The sequence below is a fragment of the Aotus nancymaae genome, unplaced genomic scaffold (genome assembly GCF_030222135.1).
Source record: "Aotus nancymaae isolate 86718 unplaced genomic scaffold, 86718_ANA_hifiasm-v0.15.2.pri h1tg000002l, whole genome shotgun sequence".
In the NCBI taxonomy this organism is placed as follows: domain Eukaryota; kingdom Metazoa; phylum Chordata; class Mammalia; order Primates; family Aotidae; genus Aotus; species Aotus nancymaae.
In genome coordinates, this window is record NW_026988413.1 from 9,417,017 (window position 1) to 9,439,277 (window position 22,261).

At 42.4% G+C, this 22,261-nt stretch overlaps 1 protein-coding gene and 1 pseudogene across 6 annotated transcripts in view; one reads left to right on the top strand and one right to left on the bottom strand.

The window, feature by feature from the left end:
* The first annotated feature begins 960 nt into the window (after positions 1-960).
* EZH2 (enhancer of zeste 2 polycomb repressive complex 2 subunit) overlaps positions 961-22,261 on the top strand; it is a 77,049-nt gene continuing 55,748 nt past the window's right edge. For 3 of the 6 annotated variants that reach the window (XM_012443716.2, XM_012443738.2, XM_012443730.2), the window contains exon 1: positions 961-1,097. The gene's annotated coding sequence lies outside the window, so the exon portion shown is untranslated. The remainder of the gene's footprint in view (positions 1,098-22,261) is intronic. The other 3 variants (XM_064372444.1, XM_012443757.2, XM_012443763.2) reach the window with 2 other exon arrangements.
* Positions 5,965-6,419, bottom strand: LOC105711151 (small ribosomal subunit protein uS19-like; annotated as a pseudogene).

Below are 22,261 nucleotides of genomic sequence, written 5' to 3' on the forward strand. Positions count from 1 at the left end.
TTGGGAGGCCCAGGCGGGCGGATCACATGAGATCGGGAGTTCGAGACCAGCCTGACCAAAATGGAGAAACCTCGTCTCTACTGAAAATGAAAAATTAGCCGGGAGTGGTGGCGCATGCCTGTAATCCCATCTACCAGGGAAGCTGAGGCAGGAGAATCGCTTGAACCCGGAAGGCGGAGTTTGCAGTAAGCGAAGATCGCGCCATTACACTCCAGCCTGGGCAAGAAGAGCGAAACTACGTCTCAAAAAAATAAAAAGGAAGTAACGGGGCCGGGGGCAGCGCGTGGTCCCATGCGAGGGTCTCCCCGCAAACGCGGCGCCGCAGCACAGTGGACTTCTAGGACCCGCTCCCTCCCCTCCCCGGGAACCACCACGAGCGGCTGGCCCGGGCCGCGGCTCCGCGCGCGGGGAAACGAGCGCGGCGGTTAAAACCGTTACCACCCCCGCGTTTTGAACTGGTTCAAACTTGGCTTGCAGCCCCCGCCCCGCCTCCGCCTCCGCCCCCGCCTCCGCCCGGGAACTCCGCGGCGCAGGTTCCCGCCAAGAGCCGCGGGCGCGTTGTCCCGCCCTTCGGCCGGTTCCCGCCACCCACCCTCCCCGCCTCCCGCCCGCAGCGGGCTCCGGACCCGCGCGAAGTCTCCCCGTCCCGGCCTGCCTGCCCACCGCCTTCCTGAGAGGCGCCGTGTGTTCAGCGAAAGAACAAAGAGACTGGCGGCGGCGCTTCCACACTGCCAGCCGTGTCCCTCAAAGCGAGCTCCGCCACCGCCCGCGCGCGCGCGCGCACGCGCCGCCAGCGCCCGCCCGAGAGCCCAGAGCGCATTCTGCGTGGGGCTGGCTCGGCGCCTTCGAGCTCGGCGGGCCCTGTGATTGGACGGGCGCCCGCCTCGCGTCCCGCCAATCGGGGCGGCGCTTGATTGGGCTGGGGGGGCCAAATAAAAGCGATGGCGATTGGACTGCCGCGTTTGGCGCTCGGTCCGGTCGCGTCGGACACCCGGTGGGACACAGAAGGCAGTGGAGCCCCGGCGGCGGCGGCGGCGGCGGCGGCGGCGCTCGAGAGCGACGCGCGGGAACGACGCGAGCCGGCGCGCGGGAAGAAGGTAACGCGCCCCTGCGGGCGGCCCGGCTCCGGGAGTGCAAACCGGGCGGCGGCGGCGGCGCCAAGACGTCCTCGCTGCCGCTGTGCCGGTCCGGGGTATCTCCAGAGCGGGGCTCACAGGGGCGCCGCGTTTGTAGGCGTGCGGGGGGTGGAGGGTGAGGGGAGACCCCCCCCCGAAGGAGCTGTGAGCTTCGGGCTGGCCCGTGGGACCCCGCGAGTAGGGCAGCGCGGACCCCCAGAGCTGAGGGGCGGGAGGCTTGCAGGGGGCTCCTTTCCCGGTGCTTGCCCTGACCAGGGCGCCGGGGCTGGGGTCGGGGCGTTCCGGTGCCCAGTCCAGGGTGGCAGCTCGAGCCTCAAGTCTCCTTTGTGTGGCGCGGCCGCGGCGGGAGCGCCCGGGTGGGACGGGACAGACACAAGTTGGTGGGACCCAGCCGCCGAGCCGGCACTCAGACAAAGGACGGACTGTGTCTCCAGAGGGCTCGGCGCGAGGGAAGGGGCATGACACCCCAGCCCGCCGGCGGGCGGGAGAGGGGCGTGGGGAGGCGCGGGCCGCGGCCGGGGTGGGCAGGGCTCGGTCCCCGCCTGGCGCACGCCCCCGGCCCCGGGAGTGCCGACCCCGGGCTGGGGCCGCGGCGGCTGCGGGACCGCGTTCGCGGCGGGGAACTCGGAGTAGCTTCGCCTCTGATTCAGTTTCCCCAGGACGCAGCCCGAAACCCCCTTAGCTCCGGCGGTCGCGGGCTGCCCTCGCCGCCTGGTCTGGCTTTATGTTAAGTTTGAGGGAAGAGTCGAGCTGCTGTGCTCTCTCTTGATTGTGTTTTTGGAGTGCTTCCTGTTGAATTCCCACTTCATTGTGTACATCCCCTTCCACTCCCCTCAAAAATCTGTGCCACAGGGTTACTTTTTGAAAGCGGGAGGAATCGAGAAGCATGATCTTTTGGAAAACTTGGTGAACGCCTAGTGAGTTCCCACTTTCTAAAGAATCGTAATCCTTAAAAAAAAATTACAAACTGTTTTGGCCAACTTGTGTGATACATCTGAGAATGGCGACAGGTGCTAACGAAACTGTCATTCAGCCAACGATTATTCCCCAAATCCCAACGGGTTGAATGAGGATGAGGAGGTAGAAGTAGGTGATAGAATGCCTATGACAAATGTGCGTTTAGATTATATGGTTAGCAGTTTCTTATTAATTGGTCTTGTTTTCTGTGAACAATAGCTTTGGTGATTCAGAAAAGACTGGGTGCAGAAATGTTTGTTGCCTTAGAAATTTAACGTGTGCTGTCCACAGTTAAACTTCCTTTGTTTATCACCCAGGATCTGTAAAATTTAAATTCATTTGGAAATAAAAATGTGTCTTTTCTATTTACTTAAAGCCTTGTTTTTTATGTTTCAAGCAAGTCATTATTAATTTTGTGGCATTTTGATGTCACATAAAATAACATTTGATAAACCTTTGAAAAACATGAATGTTGTCATAATTGAATGTAGCTTATCATTCTGGAGGTTTTGGAGTTTATTTTCTATTACTCTTCATAAGCATTAGCAACTAATTCATATTTAGGAATATGGATCAAGTGTGTAATCCTAACTTGTTGATTTGTAATTTTATTTGCAAGAAAACAAAAGTATTTAAGATATATTTTAATTTCCTATTTATGGTCTCTAAAGTTAGGAATAGTTAGGATTCTAGTCATAGATATAAAGCATCTTGTTTTCTCTTTTTGGAGGTGTGCTGGGTTATGTAATATTTAAGGTTTCCCAGAAACAGGGAAATAGCATCTTAAATTCTCATTTTTGTGGAAACTGAATATATTCCAAGAAAAGAAGTTAGAAAAACATAGGCGTTCTTCTGGTTGCACTGTCCTATCTGATAAAGATCTAATGTACATCTACTTACTTATGGTTTCATAAAAATGGAGACAAATGCAGTATAAATTTATTACATATATTTTGGAGAGTGTTGACACCACTGTACAGGCATTCTAGGTGCTGGTCTAAGTGTTGAGACATAACGAAAAAGTAATGTTTATATTAGCTACTAATAATTCTGTATTTGAAAAATCCTAATACTCCTGTCCCTTATGAGATGAGCTAGTTATGCAGTTTTTTGGCAGAGATTCAGATATTTTAGGATATTTTTTTTTTCTTTTTTGAGACAGAGCCTTGCTCTGTTGTCCAGGCTGGAGTGCAGTGACCCGATCTGTGCTCACTGCAATCTCTGCCTTCTGGGTTTAAGCTCTTTGCCTGCCTCAGCCTTTGGAGTAGCTGGGACCACAGGCATGTGCCACCATGCCCAGCTAATTTTTGTATTTTTAGCAGAGAGGGGGTTTTGCCATGTTGGCCAGGCTGGTCTCGAACTCCTGACCTCAAGTGATCTGCCTGCCTCAGACTCCCAAAGTGCTGAGATTCCAGACGTGAGCCCACCACGTGTGGTCTAGGATAAAAATTTCTAACTTTTGTCGTTGCGTATTCTGTATTTGATAATTACTGTTCTTTGTACTTGCCTTGAGATATTTTGAAAAACATCTCTTTGGGGAATTGGTTTAAAAATTCATCTTAAATTATTTTCTGGTACAACTTGAGAATGTATTTAGTCAGTTTAAGTAGCAGTGATTTTAAAAAAACACGCTGTTAATCTAGTGTAGTTAGAAAAAGTTCTGATACTTTGATACCTAGCTTTGCCTTGCACATATACATATAAGTGAATATCTTTGTTGGCCATTTCAAAATTTTAGGCAAATTTCTCCAAGTCATACTGGAATTTTCCCAGGATATCTTTCTTCATTTGAGGTAGCATGCTTAAAGAGTGTGAATTTATTTCAGCATTACCCTTTATATGAACAATGATTGAGAAAATTGATCTGCTTTTTAAAAACCAAGAACAAATCCTCCAATATAATGTATTCTGCAATTAATTAGAGATTATTTATGGAATAGCCTTGAAGTCTTTATATCAGTATAGATGACAAATTTTCTGAAAATCGTGATAGATTCTGTATGGGTAGGTGAAATCTTTGAGGGAGAGCATAAGTGAAGAGCAGAAATTCATTAAATTCAGAGAAAGGTTCATGGTCAGATGATACTTTACCTTCTGGAGGTCTTCCCTGAATTCCCAGACACTCTTGTGTTCCCACAGGGCTTGGATCATATTTTATTGTAGCATGACTCAATTATATTGTAATCACTTGTTTATGCATCCCTCTCTTCCCTACAGTCAAAGTGCCTCCCTGTAGAGGCTCGCTCTTTTTTTTTTTTTTTTTTTTTTTTTTGTATACCTAGCACCTACATTGGTAGTTGCTAGAGAATAGGGGTTTTAAATATAGTTAAATGAATTAAGGAAATATGAAAAATGTAGGGAAATAATTTGACAAAGGAATTTGCAAAGCGAACAGGATATATTAATATTCATGACGTGAGGAGCTTTGAACGGTGTTTTTCTCCCTCTTTAAGAGGGAATGATTACAGAGAAAAATAGTTGTCAAGGTGAACAAGTTTCAAGTTTTTCCTAGTTATTTACTTTTGAAAACTAGGTATCTTTTAGGTGCAACTGTTACACTCAGGCAACTGGAGAGAACTTTATGAATCATCTGGATACTTAGTATCTACTTAATTTGATTAAATGTTGATATTGATGATCCCTTTACAAAAATACAAGGAAGGGAAAGGGTGAGAGGGTAGTAGATCTTTTACTTGAAAAGTCATTTTGTTCCAATTCATGAGTTCTTTATTGGAGTAAATTGAGGTAGGTTTTGGAACTAAAACTGAAGGATGTAGTGACCACGTAATTGGATTGTTTATGGGATGCTCCTCATCATTCTTTTAAAATGATTTAAATATGGATTAGCAAATTCAATGATACCTCAAAAGTTATAGCTAGTAAATTTCTAAGATGGCTGTATCATTCCATATCTTGCCACTGTTCCACTACTTGGTATAAAAATATGACAAATGTGTATATAGATTTTATGGTAAACAGTTTCTTATTAATTTGTCTTGTTTTCCGTTAACAATAGCAAGACAGAACAAGATCATAGCTCACTGCAGCCTTGAACTCCTGGGCTCAGGGGATCCTCCTGCCTCAGCCTCCTGAGTAACTGGTACTAACAGTGCACAACATCGTGCTGGCTAATTTTGTTTTTTGTAGAGATGGGATTCTGCTTTGTTGCCCAGGTTGGTCTCAGACTCTTGATCTCAAGCAATCCTCCTGTCTTGGCCTCCCAGAGTGTGGGGATTACAGACTGAGCCACTGCGACTGACCCAGATAGTTACTTTATTTGAGATGGAGTCTCTCAAGTAATTCTTGTGCCTCAGCCTCCTGAGTATCTGGGACTACAAGCGTTGCGCCACCATCCTCTGCTAATTTTTTTTTTTTTTTTGAGACGGATCTCATTCTCACCTAGTCTGGAGTGCAGTGGTGCCATCTTGGCTCACTGCAATCTCTGCCTCCTGGGTTCAAGCGATTCTCCTGCCTCAGTGTCCCGAGTAACTGGGATTAGAGGCATGCACCACCATGCCTGGCTACTTTTTATATTTTTAGTAGAGATAAGATTTCAACATGTTGGCCAGGTTGGTCTCAAACTCCTTACCTCAGGCGATCCACCTGTCCCGGCCTCGAAAAATTGCTAGGATTACAGGCGTGAATCACTGCCTGGCCTTAGCTAATTTTTATATCATTAGTAGAGACTGGGTTTCACCATATTGGCCAGGCTAGTCTTGAACTCCTGACCTCAGGTGATTCGCCTGCCTCGGCCTCCCATAGTGCTGAGGTTACATGCGTGAGCCTCTGTGTGTCTGGCCTGAATACTTTTTAAACATGTCCCTATTTTTTTTTTTTTTGGGAGAAATGTGTGCCTTTATTAGCGGAGCCACTACTTGAGGGTGATGAAGCGGGAGGAGTGGGTGGCCCCAATGCCCGGCCGGCCGTGCTTCACAGGCTTGTAGGTGATGGGGAACTCGCCCAAGTAGTGGCCGATCATCTCCGGCTTGATCTCACCTGGTTGAAGGTCTTGCCGTTGTAGACGCCCACCGTGCTGCCCACCATCTTGGACAGAATGATCTTGTCCTGCTGGTGTGTCTTCACCACTTCCGGCTTTTCCATGGGCCGCGCCTCCTTGGCCTTAGGCAGACACTTCAGCAGCTAGTGCTGCTTCTGCTGCAGGCCCAGGTTCAGCTGCTGCAGGCCTGGGTTCAGCGGCTGCCGTTGGCACGCACTGTATAGCTACATCAGCTGCTTGTGGGACATGTCCAGCAGCTGGTCCAGGTCCACGCTGCGGTAGGTGAACTTGCGGAAGGTCGGCTGCTGCTTCTCCTCTACCCCTGCCATCTTGCTGGATCCTTAGGAAGGACCATTTTGGTCCCCGCCTGCGCAGTTATCCAACATTTTTAAATTAAAAAAAATTTTTTTGAGAGTGAGGTCTGGCTGTCTTCCAGGCTGGAGTGCAGATGCATGATCTCAGCTCACTGAAACCTCTGCCTCCTGGGCTAAAGCGATCCTCCTCCCTCAGCCTCCCAAGTGGCTGGGACTACAGATGCATGCTATCACACCTGGCTAATTTTTGTATTTTTCATAGAGACAAGGTTTTGCCACATTGCTGAGGCTGGTCTCAAACTCCTGAACTAAAGCGATCCACCGACCTCAGCCTCCCAAAGTGCTGGGGTCACAGGTGTGACCCACCGTACCCAGCTTTCGTTTTTAATTTTTGTAAAAACCACCCCGTGTCTGTCAACAGGTGAATTAACAGAATGTGGTATATACACCAATGAAAATATAGAGGGAGTGAAAGAAGGACATGAAAGGGGTGAAATTCTGATATTTCAGCATTTCAAAAGGAAATTTCAAAATAAAAATAAAATAAGAATTTCAAAATATTTCAGACATAAAAAGAAATTCTGATACATGGATGGACCTGGAGAATGTTATGCTGAGTGAAATAAGCCAGACACAACCTTTTATACAAAAATACAATATTATATGATTTCATTTGTATGAGGTAGCTAGAATAGGCAACTCTATGGAGACAGAAAGTATAATAGAAGTTACCAGGGCTATGAGGGGAAAGGTGAATGGGGAATTATTATTTAATGATACAGAATTATTGTTTAAAATGGTGAAAAATTCTGGAGATGGATAATAGTGATGGTTGAACAATATTTTGAATATACTTAATGCCATAGAATTGTACACTTAAAAATGGCAAATTTTACATTATACATAAATATATCTTACCAGAATACAAAATTTAATAAAATACCCTGAAAACCTTTACAGATTAAGGAAACTGTCTACAGGGGAGGGGTTAAGAATTTGCCCAGGATTATCCAGCGGGGAATTTGCAGTCAGGATCTAAACTTAGTTCTGTTTGACCCCATATTATCTACTCCGTTGTCTGTTCTGTGTTATCCGCTGGCTTTCTGGTTCATTAAAGATATGTCAGCTCCAAATGAGTTTATTTGAGTCATTCAGAAAGTTACATTTAAAAGTTAGTAATTGGCTGGGCGCAGTGGCTCTTGCCTGTAATGCCAGCAGTTTGGGAGGCTGAGGTGGGTAGATCACCTGAGGTAGGAAGTTTGAGACCAGCCTGACCAACATGGAGAAACCCCGTCTCCACTAAAAATACAAAATTAGTCTAGTCGGGCATGGTGGCACATGCCTCTAATCCCAGCTACTGGATAGGTTGAGGCAGGAGAATGGCTTGAACCTGGGAGGTGGAGGTTGCAGTGAGCTGAGATCGTGCCACTGCACTCCAGCCTGGGCAACAAGAGTGAAACTCGTCTCAAAAAAAAAAAAAAAGTAATTATAGTTTGATGGAAGGTAAAGTGTGAAACCCTAGACAGATGAAAGGTTATCTTTGAGGATTTCTTTCTCAACCAGAGTGACAATAGTATGCGTTTGAGAGGGAGGGGAGGAGAGTAGAGTTCTAAGGGTGTGGTCTTTGGAAACAGTTTGTTGGGTTCCAATCCCTGAGCTACCAATTTGTGTCTGGGGTGTTACCCTCTTGATGTCTGAGCATCCATATCTATAAAATGTCGAGGATAACGATAATATCTGATAAGGTGGTTGTGAGGATTAAAGGAATTGGTACATGTGAAATCCTTAGAACTGTACCTGGCACAAAGTGTTTGATAAATGATTTTTAGTTATTGTTATTGTACCAATATTATTTTAAAGAGTTGATGTACTTTCTCATGAATGGAACCAAAACATTTCTCAAGTTAAAATTATGTGCTTAGGACTGGTAGTTAGGAAAATGGTACTACACATGTTTTATCTATTTCAATTTAGAAATGTCTGTTGATTTAATAAGTAATATATGTTCAATTTAAGTTATGGAAACAATTGAGACATTTATAAAATGAAGGTGTTATTAATCCCCATTATCTCATTCCCTGCCTATAACAGTTTGGTGTATATTCTTCCCCAAATTTTCAAATGTATTCATATATGAATCTGTATTTTTACATTTATTTTATAAGAATGGGACCAAGTTATTTGGTTATAACATAGCTTTTTTTTTTTTTAGGTCAATACAGAGAGATCTATTTTATTAAAAAATAATGTTCCTTTAGGGCTCACTATGCTTGATACTATTCTAAGTCATTATTTTATATAGATACTGTAATATCAAGAGGTGGAGCGATTAAGTAACAAGTAGTTAGTGGCAGAGGAAGGATTTTAATTTGGGCACGTTAACTTCAAAGTCCTGATCTCTCAGCCAGGGATCAATTTTTGTAAGGCCCACAAGCTAAGGTTAACATTTTAAAAAGAGTTGTAAAACAACACCACCCTACTCCCTTGGAGAATACATAAGGGAGACTAGATGTTGCCTGGGAAGCCTAAAATAATTAGCATGTGGCCCTTTTAGAGAAAGTTTGCTGCCCCCTGCTCTGAGCCATCCAGCTGTACCTCTTTTGTAAGTGGGATGCATAGTATTCCAGTTAATGAATGTGCATTACACAACAAACCAATTCATTGTGATTGACACTTTCTCTACTGAAAAGAAGCGAACATCCTTATGTATCTGAACATTTGTGTGACAATTTTCTATAGAGTTGGCTGCTTCAAGATTATGAACACCAAAAAATAAAACAAAAAAAAGATTATGAACATTTCTAGTTTTAATAGGTATTGTCAAATTATATTAATTTTTAGTTAAAACAACAACTGTATTGAAGTATAATTTACATACAATAAAAAGCATACATCTGAAGGATATGATTCGAGGAGTTTTGACAAATGTATGCACCTGCACCACTGCCTTGATCAAGATCTATGACAGTTGCTATCATCTCAGAGTCTTTTCATGCTCCTTTACAGTCATTCTCTCAACTTTTTTTTTTTTTTGAGACAGGTTCTTGCTTTGTTGCCCAGGCTGGAGTGCAGTGGTGCAACCTTGACCTCCTTAATCAAACCCGTCACCTCAGCCTCTCTAAGTAGCTAGGACCACAGGCATGTACCACCATGCCCAGCTAACTTATTAATATTTTTTATAGAGATGGGATCTTCCTATGTTGCCCAGGCTGGTCTCCAACTCCTGGGCTCAAGCGATTCTCCTGCCTTGGCCTCCTAAAATGTTGGGATTACAAGTGCGAGCGGTGGCACCCCACTTGTAGTATTCCACTGTAGGAATATACTACAGTTTTTAAATTCATTTACCCAGGGATGGACACATAGGACTGTTTTCAGTTATTGATAAAGCTGCTATGACCATTTCTATGTCTTTCCTGGACATGTTTTAGTGGTAAATATTGATTTTACCTTGTAAGAAACTGTTAAACTCTTTTCCAAAATAGTTGTGCCATTTTACATTGAAAGTTACAGTTGTAACTGTGCAGGAGTTACAGTTTCTCCACATTTTAATTGACACTTTGTGTTGCTAGTCTTAAATTTTGGCCATTAAATGAGTATTAAGTATCTCATTGTGGTTTTGTGTTTCTCAGATGATCAATGATGTTGGAACATCTTTTCATATGCTTTTATTGGACATGTGTATACTTTTTTTTTTGTTCAAGCCTTTTGTTCATTTAAAAATTGGATTGTTTGGTTGAGTGGTAAGAGGTCTTTATATGCTCTGGGTACATAGTCACATTATCTCTCAGATTGTGTTACAAATATTTTATCCCTAATTTTTGTTTGATTTTATGTGTTTTTAACAATATAATGATCAAGTTAAAACTTTAATATGGGAAGCATAATCAGATAAATTATGTGAAAACATTTTTCTTAAGTCAGTTAGTGTAACAGAATGTTACGCGTTTGCAGAAACATGTAAACTAAAAGAGTATTATTCATATACTGTTAGGTGTGGCATGAGAAAATTTTTTTTTAATTAAGCTAAATATTTTTGAAAATGATCCATATTTAGTAATTCTCTTCATTTTGTGTAATTCAAACCTTTTCATTTATTAGTGAGTTAAACCTTAAATTTTTTCTTCAAAGGATAAATGAGAATATTAAATGTAAAAAGTAACCTCAGTCTTAGAATATGGCATGTAGAAATGATGATTGCCAAACAGCCTATTTTGACAATCGAGTAAATGTTTTTATTATAGAAATGGATGGCTTTTCAGAGCATATATACTTGATTTCTATACACTATTTTATTTTTGTAAAGTACCAGTTCTTTCTTCTGCTCAACACCTAATTTGCCCCACAATAAATTTTTAGTTTTTCTTCAATATACAAGTAATACATAACTTTTCCTTTTCCCTGTTTAACAAAGAAAAACTATATAAAGCAAGCCATTGACCTCCATTGGGTGGTGTTTACTGCCTCTGTAGGTGGTCATGGCATTGCCCACTTCAGTCTTCTCATGCCTGTGGATTCAAGTTGAGAAACTCCTGAAGGTAGCATTCCAAGTAGTCCATAGAACAGCCCAAACTCTCTGAATTAGTATTATCTCTGGTAGTTTTCTTTCTTTCTTTGAGATGGGGTTTTCCTCTGTCACCAAATCTGGAGTGCAGTGACACAGTCTTGGCTCACTACAACCCCCACCTCCTGGGCTGAAGCAATCCTCCCACCTCAGTCTCCTGAGCAGCTGGAACCACAGGCACACGCCACCGTGCCCAGCTAATTTTTTGTATTTTGGTAGAGACAGAGTTTCACCATGTTGCCCAGGCTGGTCTCAGATTACTAACCTCAAGCGATCCTCCCACCTTGGTCTCCCAAAGTACTGGGATTACAGGCCTGAGCCGCTGTGTGCCTGGCTCTGGTAGTTTTCTTATACCTTTCTCCTGTTGATCTCACTTTGTTTTTTACTACAGGAAATTTCACTTGGAGATTCTGTGCCTGTCCTGTTTCTGGAATATCATCCTTATTTCAGCATCTCAAGATGCTGTTTAGCTTGTGTCTTGAAAAACCACCCCTCTCCCATCCCAGTCAAATTAGGCAGTTTCTTTCCTGCTTAGAAAGAAGTACCATAACATGTGTATTACTCTTTTGTCTTTTTCTCTCTCCTTCTTCCTTTTTTTTTTGTGAGACGGAATCTTGTTTCGTTGCCAGGCTGGAGTGCGGTGGCTCCATCTCGGCTTACTGCAGCCTCTGACTCCCTGGTTCCAGGGATTCTCCTGCTCCAGCCTCTCGAGTAGCTGGGATTACAGGCACGTGCCACCACGCCCGGCTAATTTTTGTATTTTTAGTAGAGACAGGGTTTCACCATGTTGGCCAGGATGGTCTCGATCTCCTGACTTTGTGATCTGCCTTCTTGGCCTTCCAAAGTGCTGGGATTACAGGTGTGAGCCACCGCGCCTGGCCTTTTCCCTTCATTTTAGCTTCTTTTTATTTATCTTTAGGGCAGAGCTTAAAAAAGGCTTTTTGTACATTGTAAGTACTAATAAAATATTTGTGAAGTTGATTTGGGACTTTGGAGACCTCTTTTCTGTAAGCAACTCAATAAATAATTATTTAAGTACTACCCTCACCCAGTGTACTATGTTAGCTGCTGTCATGATATTGATCACTATAAAATTTTAATGTATATCCTTGGTAGACTGTTGATCAAAGTCAGAAAGCTTGAGAAACTGAGGCAAAAAAAAAAACAACAAAAAACATGAAATGATGATTCTGCAAATTGATCTTACAATGATGTTTCTTTTCTTTTTTTAATTTTAATTTTTATTTTTTAAATGGTACACAGGATTTCACTCTGTTGCCCAGAGTGGAGTGGAGTGGCATGATCATAGCTTACTGTATTCTCGAACTCTTGGATTCAAGGGTTCTTCCCCGTCTCAGTCTCCCAAGTAGCTGGGACTATAGACATGAGACATGATGTGGGGCTATTTTTTTAATTCATTTTTTGTAGAGATGGGGTCTTGTATGTTGCCCAGGGTGGCCTGCCACTCTGTCCTCCCAGAGCTATGGAATTACAGGCTTGAATCAGATCCCAGTGATCTTTATCTCTCAGCTGCATTCATATGGGCTAAATTCATGGTATATATCAAGATGTCTCCAGGAAGTTAAAAAAAAAAAAAGGTATCAGATAATACGGCATGACTGCTTTATCTATTTTAGTGCCTTAGTTTTTGATACTAAAGACTACAAAAGTGCTTTAAGCAAATGACAAAAATCTAAGACAACTAGACAGTTAATTGTTTTTAAACAGTGAAAGAGTTTCAGTCACAATTAAAGGAGCTTTTCTATTTTTTGATGTCATAGCCTATAGTGAAATTTCATATATTCTATTTGTATATATGCAAGTACCTCCCTACCAAATGCCTGCACGTAATAGAACTAACTACTATTTGCCTTGAACCTGCCTTGTGCCTAATATACGTGTAGTTTCTAGATCATTTTACCTTTTTTAAAAATTGTAAAAAGCACGTTAAATTTATCACTTTTACCATTTTAAAATGTAAAATTTATCAGTAGTGTTAAATACATTCACATTGTTAGCACAGCACATTTCTAGAACTTTTTCATCTTGCAGAACTGAAATTCTGTACCCGTTGAGCATTAATTCCTACTTTTCCTTCACCCCAAATTCTTGGCAACCACCTTTCTACTTTCGGTTTCTATGATTTTTGACTGTTTTAGATACTTACATGCATAGGATTAAACAGTATTTGCCCCTTTACGATTAGCTTATTTTGCTTAGCATAATGTCATTGAGGTCCATCCTTGTAGCATGTGACAATTTTTTTCTTTAAAGGCTGTATACTATTTCATTGTATGTATAGACCACATTTTAAAATCCATCTATCTGTTGGTGGACATTTGGGTTGCTTGGTGATTTGGTCATTCACTATTCGTGGTTAGCCAAGAGTAATATGCAGTAAATGTTGGTGTACAAATATCTCTTTGAGATCTTGCTTTGAATTCTTTTGGATATACAGTTGCCCATTAAACAACACAGGTTTGAACTATGTGGATCCATCTATAAGTGGAGTTTTTCAACCAACCACAGATAGAAAATATACTATTTGGCTGGGCATGGTGGCTGATGTCTGTAATTCCAGCACTTGGGAGGCTAGGGTGGGAGGATCATTTGAGGCCAGGAGTTGAAGACCAGCCTGGTCAACATAGTGAGACCTCATCTCTACAAAAAATACAAAAATTATCTAGGTGTGGTGGTGTGCGCCTGTAGTTTCTGCTACTCAGGAGGCTGAAGCAGGAGGATTGCTTGAGCCTGGGAGGTCAAGGCCGCCATGAGCTGTTATTCATGCCACTGCACTCCAGCCAGGGCAACACAACAAGAACCTGTCTTTAACAAAAAGAGAGAGAGAGAGAAAATACACTATTTGTGGAGTGTGAAATTTGTGTATAGGGTGGGTGGATTTTTTTGTATATTTGGGTTCCATAGGTCAGATTTTAGGGTTTGAGTATATCCAGAAGTGTGATTGCTGGGTCATATGGTAGGCCTATTTTTAATTTTCTGAGTAATGTCAGTACTGTTTTCCATAATGGCTGTGAAAGTTTTACAGCCCCACCCACAGTACACAAGGGTTTCAATGTCTCTGCATTCTGGCCAACACTGGTTATTTTCTCTACATCCTTGCCAAAACTTGGTTTTTTGGTAGTGGCCAACATAATGGGTGTGAGGTGCCATCTAATTGTGGTTTTGATTTGCATTAGCAATGTTGAGTATCCTCCATGTTTATTGGCCCCAAATATTTTACTTTTGAATTTTTTGAAAATTACGCATTTTAATTGTGTAAAAGTCAATACCATACATCATTTTTTACATGGGAAAAGTAAAATTTGTCCTTATGAATATTACAAAAGATTCTAATAAGGTGAACTTTTTTTTCCTTTGAGACATGGATCTCACACTGTTACCCAGGCTGGAGTGCAGCGGCGTAGTCTCGGCTTATTGCAGCCTCTGCCTCCTGGGTTCAAGTGATTCTCCCACCTCAGCCTCCGAAGTAGCTGGTATTACAGGCATGTGCCACCACATCCGGCTAATTTTTGTATTTTTAGTAGGGACAGGGTTTCACCAAGTTGGGCAGGCTGGTCATAAGATGAACTTTGTACTTTTTTTTTTTTTTTTTTTTTGAGACAGAGTCTCACTCTGTCATCTAGGCTGGAGTGCAGTGGCATGATGATGGCTCACTGCAGCCTTGACCTCCTGGACTCAAGTGATCCTCCCACCTCAGCCTCCCAAGTAGCTGGGATTACAGGTGTGCACCACCACCCTCAGCTAATTTTTGTATTTTTTGTAGAGATGTGGTTTTGTCATATTGCTGGGGGTGGTCTAAAAGTCCTAGGTTCAAGTGATCTCCCACTTTGGAGTCCCAAAGTGCTGGGATTACAGGCATGAGCCACTGCATCTGGCTAGAACTTTATACTTTTTAAACAGTATGTTGATCTACCATTAGATAGGAAGAAACTGTGCCATCCTTATTCATAAAGTTCTGATCTAAAATGTGTTACATTAAAGTTATTTAATAGTATAAGCAAAATTGGCAAATTATTTGTAATTGGGCTACTTTGAAAATTAGTTATGGGTCAGAAAAAGTTGGTGAATACTTTTCTAGAGTAATCGAGGAGGCCCTGTAGATGTCAGAAATGTTGCTTGAACTGGCACAGAGGAAGAAAGTGTTGAGTTGTGCCACTTAACCCCTTAAGTAATTTTGTCTCTGACGTATATTTGCCTGAAATAGAGAGCTCAAGTTATGCTAGAAAGATTCTTTTTAAAAAATAGAGACAGGGTCTCATTATCTTGCCCATGCTGGTCTCAAACTCCCGGGCTCAAGTGATCGTTTCACCTTGGCCTCCCAAAGTGCTGGGATTATAGGCATGAGTCATCATGCCAGACCCAGAAGATATTTTTAAGGGCTCCTTCCCACCAATAGTTTGGTGTTGTACAAAGAGTGGTAGGCTCTGGGTGAGGCTCTGCCATTACGCTAGTTGTATTTCCTTGGGAAGTAGCTTTTGTGGATCTACTCCTTATTGTAAGATGAATGAGATGAACAAATAATGGAACAGCTTGTGTTTGTTGAGTACCTACCATGTATGTGCCTGCAGAGAGGATATCTTCATTCTGCAGATGAAGTAGTTAGTAAATAACTTGCACAGGTTTCTGCAGGGCTTTTATAGCCAAGTGCATTTGCTCATGCCGGTAATCCCAGCACTTTGAGAGGCTGAGGTGGAAAGATTGCTTGAGCCCAGGAGTTCAAGACCAGCCTGGACAACGAAGTGAGTCCCATTTCTACAAAAAATTAGCCACATATGGTGGCGTGGGCCTGCTGTAGTCCCAGCTACATGGGAGGGTGAGATGAGAGGATCATTTGAGCCCAGAAGGTAGAGGCTGCAGTGAGCCGTGTTTGTACCACTGCACTCCAGCCTGTGTGACAGAGTGAGACTGTGTCTCCAAAAAAAAAAACAAAAATAAAAATGGGCTTTTGCTGCCTATAGGGTCCTTTTTAGTGCAAATACTGGGATCGTAAACACTTCATTTCTGTTATCCAGGTAAAATTATTTCTCTGGAGAGTTTGATTACCATCACAGGTGATGGTATTATTCTCCCTAGCTGGCATTTAATCCAGTGATTATATGCATCTCTCCCAAGTTATTTATCAGTTAAAGTTCATGAAACATCTAATGCTGATTATAAGCCTATTATCTCGTTTGTGTTTCTGCATTATGGGCACATTCGCACCTAAAAGCTTTTGCTATAATGGACTATTACGTATCTGACTAAACTAGCTTTATAAACAATCAAATCTAAATTGGCAAGTCCACATTTACTCAATTTTTCTTATAGAATTTACCCTTGTAGTTCAATAAAATAATTATTTTTTACCATTTGTCTGGTGGCACTTGTTATTCACGAATAGCATATAACTAGCTGGCTGACACATTTTCTAGAAAAGAAAATGTCTTCAAACTTCTTATTGGGTTCCTTAGTCTTTTATCCATTAGGGACATTCAAATAACGGATGAGATATTTTCTTATTCTCTAGAAAGAGACATTCTATACTAATGAAAATACCAACTTTTAAATCTATAGTACCAAAGAAAAAAGGCATGTTTTTCTACCCTGGAGTCTATAGATTCCTAATGTCAGCCACTCATCCTAGTCCTCTCATTTTCTTCTTTTCCCATATGGAAGTGTAGGGTGATAGGGTTTGGTTCTGTGTCCCCACCCAAATCACATGTCAAATTGTAATCCTCAAAGTTGGAGGAGGGGCCTGGTGGAAAGTGATTGAATCATGGAGGCCGACTTTTCCCTTGTTGTTCTCGTGACAGTGAGTTCTCAGGCTTCTCATGCTTGTTTAAAAGTGTGAGAAGTGCATTTAAAAATGCACCTCTCCCTTTGCTCTCTCTCCCTCCTGCACCAGATATGTATAATGTAGTGGCTTCCCCTTTGCTTTCCATCATGATTTTAAGTTTCCTCCCCCAGCCGTGCTTCCTGTACAGCCTGCTGAACTGTGAGCAAATTAAACCTCTTTATAAATTACCCAGCTTCAGCTCTTAATAGCAATCTGAGAAGGGACTAATTCGAAAAATTAGTACCAGAGAAGTGGGGCATTACTATAAAGAATGTGGGTGCAGCTTTTGGACTGAGTAATGGGGAGAGGTTGGAACAGTTTGGAGGGCTCAGAACAAGACAGGAAGATGAGGGAATGTTTGGAAGTTCCTAGAAACTTGTTGCATGGTTTTGACCAAAATGCTGATAGTGATATGGAAAGAGATGGCCAGGCTGATGAGGTCTCAGATGAGGAACTTATTGGGGAACTGGAGTAAAGGTCACTCTTGCTATGCATTAACAAAGAGCATTGTGCTCCTGCTCTAGGGATCTGCTGAACTTTGAACTTGCTGTTTAGGGTATCTGGTGGAAGAAATTTCTAAAAGCAGCTAAGTGTTCAAGATGTGGCCTGGCTGCTTCTAAAAGCCAATGCTTATTTGCATAAACAGATAAATGGCCTGAAACTGGAACTTATATTTAAAAGGGAAGCAGAACATAAAAGTTTAGAAAATTTGCAGCCTGCCATATGGTAGAAAAGAAAATCTCATTTTCTGGGGAGAAGAAGTTCAAGCTGGCTGCAGAAATTTACATAAGTAAAGAGGACTGATACATAGGGTAACATTTTTCCTCTCCTAAATGCCTTGATATTAATCTGGAAATAGCAGGAAGGTAACTCTATGAATTAGGTAACGGGTTTCCCTGTGCTTGGTCATTTCTTTGTATCATTTCAATAGGTCAATGAAGACTCAAAAAACCAGTTTCTCTGGCTTTTGATAAGTAACGTTATAGTAATTGACAGATGATACTTTTGGTAAAACAAATTGTCTTCATGTGTTTTGTGCTGCTGTAACAGAATATCCAAGACTGGGTTATTTATTTATTTATTTATTTATTTATTTTTGAGATGGAGTTTCGTTCTTTTTGCCCGGGCTGGACTGCAATGGCACAATCTCAGCTCCCTGCAGCCTCCACCTCCCAGGTTCAAGTGATTCTCCTGCTTCAGCCTCCCAAGTAGCTGGGACTAGAGGTGCCCACCACCATGCCGGGCTAATTTTGTATTTTTAGTAGAGACAGGGTTTCACCACGTTGGCCAGGCTGGTCTCGAACTCCTGACAGGTTATCTGCCTACTTCCACTTCCCAAAGTGCTGGGATTACAGATGTGAGCCACCGTGCCCAGCCAAGATTGGGTAATTTATAAAGAATTAGAAGTGGTCCAGGCATGGTGGCTCACACGTGTAATCTCAGCACTTTGGGAGACTGAGGCAGGTGGATCACTTGAGGTCAGGAGTTCGAGACCAGCCTGGCCAACACGGTGAAACCCTGTCTCTACCAAAAAATACAAAGATTAGTTGGGTGTGGTAATGTACACTTACAGTCCCAGCTACTTGGGAGGCTGAGGTGGGAGAATCGCTTGAACCTGGTATATTGACCTTATACAAAGTCAGTGGAGGTAGAGGTTGCAGTGAGCCAAGATCATGCCACTGCCCTCCAGTCCAGGAACCAGAGTGAGACCCTGTCTCAAAAACCAAAAAAAAAAAAAAGGCAGAAATTTATTTCTCACATTTTTGGGGGCTGGGAAGTTTAAGATCAAGGTGCCTGCATCTCATGAGGGCCTTCTTACTGGGTCCTTATATGGCAGAAGATGTAAGGGCAAGTGGGGAACAACTTCCTCGGTCAAACTTGTATAAGGGTATTCACAAGGCAGGAATGGTCATGGTCTAATCACCTCTGAAAGAACCCACCTATTAATACTGTTACATTGATAACACCTGAATTTTTGAGGCACACCTTCAGACCATAGCACAAATACGGACAAATCTCATTAGTTGTTAAGGAGTTTGAAATTTTTAGTACCCCAGCAGTGTGTTTATATTTGTGATAAATTTTAAGTATAGGAAAATCGTGGAAAGACTTACTGCTCATAACTGCCCTACCTCCTTTACTTCCGTCTTTCCCTAAACTACCACTATTCTTGGCAAGATCGTGAACTTTGGGGCCAACATAAGCCAGAGGAGTTTCTGAAGAGTCAGCTTCAGCGAGGGGTTCTATTGGTAGCCATAGAGTAAAGAAGTGGCACTTTGCAGACATTGGTACTTCTTGAATGAACTGGCTGTGGCATATACAGAACTCAAATATCGAAATTGCTAGGTAATGGTTACGTGGTTTAGGTTGCCTGGAAATTATGAGAGCTTCTGTAAATGCTTTGGGATTAGTAGTTTGAACCATGTAGTCCATTTTATGATTCTATCTTCTGAATATAGAAGAAATTGCATCTTATCTGGGGATTAGGATATAAGGTCATTGTACAAGGCAATATAGCATGTAGGCAAAGTTACCCATCCAGTTTGTGGGAAGATGCCTTACCACAAACCAGTATCTTCCTTTTAGGTTCAAGACCAGCCCATTTTTCCTTCAGGATGAGAACATCATTGCTCTTCTGTTGAGCAGAGTTGTTGGTTTGTACGTAGGGGCAGTCCTACTAGAATCACTCCTGAGTGACTGAATACCCTCAGTCTGAGAGACTTGACCATCAGGTTATGGGAAGAGCAGATTCATGTTGCCTCTCATGCTCACTTAGGCATACAAATTGTATGGTGGGTTAGAACCCTTGTATTTACCTAAATTGAGCTTTCTCTGAAATTTTGCTCAATGTATGTTAGATTTGTGTACGTTAAATTAGACGTTGGCTTATATGTGGTATAAGATTTAAAATAGACTTCTTAGCAAAAATAACATGTGTTATCAGGTTGACTTACCCTTTCATTCTGTTTGCTTATATTCAGTGGAGTGTTGAAATAACAGGTATCAGGCCGGGCGCGGTGGCTCAAGCCTGTAATCCCAGCACTTTGGGAGGCTGAGGCGGGTGGATCACGAGGTCAAGAGATCGAGACCATCCTGGTCAACATGGTGAAACCCCGTCTCTACTAATACAAAAAATTAGCTGGGCATGGTGGCGCGTGCCTGTAATCCCAGCTACTCAGGAGGCTGAGGCAGGAGAATTGCCTGAACCCAGGAGGCGAAGGTTGCGGTGAGCCGAGATCGCGCCATTGCACTCCAGCCTGGGTATCAAGAGCGAAACTCCGTCTAAAAAAAAAAAAAAAGAAAAGAAATAACAGGTATCTCAAGTCTCATCTTCGAATTACAATGAATTTCATTCATAGCTTTACTTTCTGGTACATTTTCCTTCCTTTCCTCCTTCCCTCCCTCCTTCCCTCCCTCCCTCCCTCCTTCCTTCCCTCCTTCCCCCCTCACTCCCTTGCTCCCTCGCTCCCTCCCGCTCTCCCGCTCTGTTGCCTAGGCTAGATTGCAGTGGTGCGATCTCTGCCTCGCAGGTTCAAGTGATTCTCCTGCCTCTGCCTCCCAAGTAGCTGGGGTTACAGGTGCCTGCCACCATGCCCAACTAATTTTAGAAGAGATGAGATTTCGCCATGTTGGCCAGGCTGATCTTCAGCTCCTGACCTCAGGTGATCCACCCGCCTCGGCCTCCCAAAGTTCTAGGATTATAGGCATGAGCCATCTCGCTCGGCCTCTAGTTCAAAATTTTTTTCCGTTTTCCTTCCAACAGTGTTTCAGTAAATTGAGTATATACTTAACAAAATGAGAAGATTTAACTTATAAAATTGATTTAGTGTAGTTTTCAAGAAAAATTTAAACTTTTTTTTTTTTTTTTTTTTGAGACTCTATCACTGTGGTTGCCCAGGCTGGTGTACAGTGGCACAGTCTTGGCTCACTGCAGCCTCTGCCTCCTGGGCTCAGGTGACTGATTCTACCACCTCAGCCTCCAGAGTATCTGGGACATAGGCACATGCCATACCTGGCTAATTTGTTTTGTATTTTTAGTAGAGACAGGGTTTCACCATATTGCCCAGGCTGGTCTCGAACTCCTGGACTCAGGCCTTAGTCTCCCATGGTGCTGGGATTACAGGTGTGAGCCATGGCCCCCAGCTGAAAACTTTAACCTTTAGATGTCAGTTCAGTTAGTGAGTCTGTTTTATCTGTTGTTCAAGCAAATTCTTTAAAACACTTAAAATACTTCAGTTCTCCAGTTGATTGAAATTTGTATGGCCATTTCTTTTCTAAGCAGTACTTTCAGATAAACACCAGAATGCTGGTCTATAGACTTCAGTTTGAAATCATTAGTTTACTCTCTTTTTGGAAGGAGGAAAATGATCTTATTGTTGTGGAAAATACATTACTGCAGAATCTACTCACTTTTGCTGCAACAATCAAGTTAATGTTTTCTATCATTCAGCTAAGATTGCTAAATTAATCTATTATCCTGTGCCTCTTAACTTTTTAGCACTACAGAAACCAGGACTACAGATATGTTCTTTACTTTATTCTGTTAGTTTCCTTGATCATGAGTCACTGGCTTGTCTTTTTCCTAGACTTCTTGCACACAAATGCTGTTCATATACTTTCTCATCAATGGTTGCACATACATGTAATTCACTGTAGTACAGGCACTAAAACCTGTTGTATTTTCCGCATTTGGATGGATCTCTCATAGGATTTAACATTGGAATGCTCAATAAATTATTATTGACTGGTTGATAATACCTCTTTGTTCCTGCCTTTCCCAAGTCCTTCAACAGAAATTTCTTCTAGCATTTTGCAGGTCAATTGAGTGGAATATTTGGGTCCCCCACAGTAATGAGCTTGTGTGTTTTTGTCACTTTTTTTTTTTTTTTTTTTTGGAAAAGACAATAGAGGCATTTAAGGAAGCAAAAAGGTCCCTGGATCAATATTTTTATTTTATCTTTCTTTTATGGTGATGGGGTGAGGAGTGAATATGTAGGGAGTTGGGGCATAGATTGGGGTTGTTGTTTTAGGGTTGCAGGAGGGTTAGAAGGATGACTGTAACTATTGATGATATCTTACAGTGGTGAAGGAGAAGTGAAAACAGAAGCAACTTGTTTAAAACAAATTTTAGTAGGTATTAGTCTTTTAATTTGGCACTGACATATGACAGAGTATCATTTAGATTCTGTAGTTTCACAGGTATAATAAGGTACCCTTCATTAAATATTCTTTTTTTTATTTTTTTTTTGAGTTGGAGTCTTGCTCTGTCTCCCAGGCTGGAGTGCAGTGGGGCGATCTCAGCTCACTGCACCCTCCGCCTTCTGGGTTCAAGTGATGCTCCTGCCTCAGCCTCCCAAGTAGCTGGGACAAAAGGCACCCGCCACCACGCCTGGTTAGTACAGACGGGGTTTCACCATATTGACCAGGCTGGTCTCAAACTCCTGACCTTGTGATCTGCCT